We start from the raw sequence: 5,062 nt of genomic DNA, 5'->3' as shown, positions 1-5,062 counted from the left end.
AGAGGTTGATACAGAGATTAGACTAAAGCTGCTAGACTAGCTATAGATTAGGTTTGGATTGCCTTTTAAGATTAGGAGCTGCTTATAATGCTGGGCCTATTAGAAGAGAGGAGTTGAGCCTAATATAGAGATTACTTGTTTTCATGTCCATATGTATGCTCAAGGATTTCTTGGTATGGGTCTTGGTTTTTTTTAGGTTATGACTTAAACTTTCATTCATAGCATTACTTAGAGGCTTCATCCTCTAAATGCATAGTTAGCTATGCCTATAGATTCTCTTAGTATTGATGTGATATTATCAGGTACTACCTTATACTTAGTGACTTCGCCTACTATATCTATAGAGGGTATGAGTTAGGTTGCGGAGTTAATAAAGGCATATCCCCCTTAGTTAAATAGGGATCCTAGGGTCGATACTTATGAGTTCTTGGTTGGTTTCCATGAGAAGTTGCACAATTTAGGCTTGGTAGACTCAAATGGAGTAGATTTCACTATAATTTAGTATTCTAGACTAGCCAGTTAGTAGTAGAGGATAGTGGTTGAGAGTAGACCAAAAAGATCACTTCTCCCTCATGGAATCTTTTAATTAAGAGTTTCTAGAGGTGTTTATGTGGAGAGATATGAGGCATTTGATCTTGAGATAATGATAATGGTAGATACCATACTTCTCATGGTTATTCTTAAAGATGGTTAGGTTTTAGTAGTTGTTTAGGTTCATATAATTTTTATTTTTGATAGTTTCTACTAATTTGGGTTACTTGATACGTGGAGATCTCCGACACTATAGAAGGGAGTAAACATAATATAGACAAAGAGATATATCATTAATAGATTGCGAAGATGACAAAGCATAATTCCATGCTCTCAGACTGGAGTCGAGGTTGGAGATTATGATATAGTGGTCACATGTATGATTGTAGTACACTTTTAATTTGTCTCGATAGTGTTTGACTGCTGTTCTACCTTCCCTAATTCATTGGGTCGTTATAAGAGTTATGGGATTTCTTGCCTTCTCTATTTCATATTGCTACCCTTGTCCATAATCCTTTATTAGTGGAGTAGATTTACCAATTATGTGTTATGACTCATTTAGAGTACATAAATGGGGTAGATTTGGTTATTATGTATATTATTGATTTGGGAAAATGATGTTTTTTATGCTTATGTTATAGAATAAGAGTGGATTGATGGTGAACATTGGTATGTTTAAATTATGAAAGTGTTTCCTAAGGGGTTACAAAAGGATCATGAGATAAGTTAAGGACACATTAGCAAAACATTATTGAGAAGATGAGTTTATAGACTAGACAGGTCTGTAGTGAGTATACTTGAACAAATTTTCTTGCAAGTGTTAAAAGAAGTATGTGTTCATAGGTTATTTATCTTACAAGGTCAAATTAGTACATCTGTGGTCTGAGCTAGTCTATTAATTATGAGATTGACCCTATGGGATGTCGAGGAGACTAATTAAATTAGGCAATAAAACCTTATGATTTATTAAACTTTTGGTATGACTAACTCATTATAATTTAAGGATTAAATTTAGGTAGGGAAAGATCTTTAGTCATTTAGGTCTTGAGATTTGTTACTACCTTGGTGGTTAGCTTTAGATGCATTGAAAACTTATGGTGTTTAGAAACATTCCTCGAGTAGATTTGAAGAAATTCAACTTATTGGGGTATCTACTTTTGATTTGGATGGTAAGGGGTTTATTATCAAGGATTTGGACTTGCATTCAGAGTAGTGTAGATAATTGGTTCTAGTTTGGATTTTAATTATACTACTTCATGTTTTGAATGGGTTTCAAAATACCATGGATGCTTGAGAAGGGAGACTTCATACATTGAAATGTTATTGATGGTGTATGACTGATTTAATTTTTATAGAATCCATAAGTGAATATGTTGTTATTGGTTGGAAAAGTATGTTGTCTGCATGGATTGAGGTTAGAATTCTAAGTTTTTGTGGTAAGGTTATATTGTGATAGTGGATTATATTATATTATGGATTAGAAGGATAAGAAAGATTATACATGTCGATATTAGAGGACTTTGAAAGACTTGTGCATGGAAAAACACATGATTGTAGAATTTATTACTTTTTTTACTTAAAGGGAATAGTGAAGTATTCAATTCAAGGTCTTGGACTTAGAGTTTAAAGTATTGGTCCATTGGTCATATGTCAAAGAATACAGAATAATAAATGAGTTAAGAAAAAGGATAAGCAAAATTTACATAGGAAATTAAGAGGTATTAAAATATGAGTTATGGTGTAGGTTGGGAATTTGAAATCCCGGTAGCATGGAACAAGCAATACAAATTAAGAAATGTGATTGAAGAGGATCCCATATATCGACCGTTGGAGTAGATTTGATGATTTATGTGAATTTTTACATTTGGTTTTATCAATAATAGCACATGTTTGAGCATTCTTTAATGAGAGATGAAATGGTCTAGCACTGACTTATGAAGGACATGGTAGCAATATTGATAAATACTTGGATTTGATACAAGTGACTATCAATGTTATGTGTCTATTTTATACTTCTCAACTAGATTAGGTTATTCATGTTATGAAAGGTTGGTTATATACGTATTATAAAAAAAGGGACTTTAGAGATACATAGTTATTAAGGACTTTGAGTTGATTTCTATCATTTGTTGCTGAAAAACTGCATAGGCTATCGTGAGTGGGTTACAAAAGATATTTGGTGATGTATAAAGGGTACTTGCTGTGGCATGGAAAGTTTAATGGTGATTTTTGGCTTTCTACGATGGTCGCAAATAATAATATGACTATTGATGGTAATAAAAGAATGACATTTGAGGATTTATGTGTGTTGACATTGATTTCTAACTCAATTTTTTTAGCTCGAGGAGACATTACTATCTGATTTGGCATTTATGGTATCAACTTTGTGTTAGTTTGGTTCAATAAGAAAATACTTATATTGGGATTGAAAAAAGCAGAGGTTCTTTTGAGATAAAGGAAAGCATGATTTAGTAACATGGAGAATGACAATGGGTTCCATGGATTCTTTAATACTTTTTTGGTTCAAGAACGACATTGGATATGGTACAATTAGGGGATTATGGTGTAAACTAGATATGTTCAGAACCTCTTTTTGGTCGCCTTAGTTATTGGGTATCAAGGTAGTTCAGTAATAAAGAAAATCAAATACATTGAGAAATTTCATTTTGGATACTAGAGTTACAGCCTGAAGTGTTAAAAGAATATGAAAGGATTCAGGTTACTAGAGTGAAACCAATGGTACTACAGATATGAATCCACTTAGGAATGCTTGCATGAGGTCAATGATGGTATTTTTGGTTACTTTTCAATTTTGGTACTTTTCTTACCTGTACATTTGAGGATAAATGTGTGTTTTAGTAGTTGATAATTAACAACCCTTGTAGTGATTTTGTAAGATTTTTCTATTTTTTGATCATTTTGCCAATTTCTATTATTATCGTATAACATTTGTTAGTTGTGGGAGTGGATGGTAATGAACTCAAAGTTTTTAGTAGTGATTTATGGGAGTTTTAGGATTTAGAAGATTTTAAGATATTATAGTTGACTTTTGTCAATATTTAGTGATTTGAGCATTGAATATGAATTTTGTCTGTTCTATCATGTTCCCAATGTGTTTTAAGTTTGCATTGTTAGGCTCTGTTAGTGGTCTAGGATGAGTTTTGGGTATTTGTTTGGAGTTTGGAGTTTTACATCACTGAGTTCAATAGTTTCACTTCAAGTTAATAATACATATTGGGTATGTATAAGGTGCCACTAGATTTATAACTAAATTTTGGAACCAATGCGAAAAGAAATGACACATTTGGATTCCATATGGAGGAGATATGATTATTTTAGTACGAACAACAATTATTGGTTTTCTGGTGCGGAGGTTCTTCTTTGCAAGCATGATGGGTACACCATGAACATAAGGAAGGACCATTATTTTTGATTGGTCAATGAAAAACTTTGTTCTTCCCAAATTTGGTAGGGTCGCTATAGATGCGAAGAACAAATTTTCACCTGGATAGTGCTTAAACTGATAGACAATACATTTTTATTATATTTTACTTTTAGGATCTTGAAAGCTTTATTTGAGGTAATTGTTAATGTGTTTTTTCTTGTATAATCATTGGGTATGTGATCATACCTTCATTTTGCTTATTTTCAAAGAAAACTCGTTTTATTTTTCATGAATTTTATTCATAAAGTTGAGATTTAAAACCAAAAGTTATTAATCAAAAGTTCTTCAGTTATGATCGATTTGAGATGAGTTTTCATTGTTTTTTGGGATTTAAGGTTCTTGAATTATGGGTAAATGAATTTTGATAAAATAATTATCAAAATTTCTTATTTAAATCGTTTTGATAATGAAGATTTAGAGTTTTCCTAGTAAAGATAAAATCTAAGTATTTAATGATTTCAAACTCGAGTTCAACTCCATTTTTCTGGGATTTTAGATTTGAGACCTTTATACTATGTGTAAATTGATTTTGTACTGACATTCTATTTTGCCCTTGTAGGGTTGGAGTTGATTTTTGAACTAATATTTGGGACATAGAACCAAAGTATATCAATATGGCTATCGTTGGACTTACATTTACATGTAGGTATCATAATTGATTAGATTGGACACATTCGATGGAGACTGGAGAGAGTTGATCATCCATCTGATTATCGGCTTTTGTTTAGCTTTGTGGGTATTCTTTAAGACAAGTTGAGATTATCATTGACTTTTTTTGATGTTTTATATACTATACACTAATTTCTTGTAAATTGTGAATAACTAGGAATTTAGGGGTCCCGTATAGATGAGATGGTGTGCTCTTACATAGGCACCGATTATAATTATTGGGTTAAAACTTATAAATGGAACATCTTGAATGTTCCTTCTATTGGTTTATATGTTTATGGTAAATTGTGCTGATAAATGACTTATAGATCAAGAATAAATTGATAGCAACCATCTACGTGAGAGTTTGAATCATGCTTAGTGGAATATGATGGAATAACTGGGGTTTGGTAACTACTTAAGTTATAAGGAGATTAT

Source organism: Capsicum annuum, chromosome 3 (assembly GCF_002878395.1).
Source record: "Capsicum annuum cultivar UCD-10X-F1 chromosome 3, UCD10Xv1.1, whole genome shotgun sequence".
Lineage (NCBI taxonomy): Eukaryota > Viridiplantae > Streptophyta > Magnoliopsida > Solanales > Solanaceae > Capsicum > Capsicum annuum.
The sequence above is the reverse complement of the archived record's forward strand: the minus strand, read 5'-3'. Positions refer to the sequence as shown.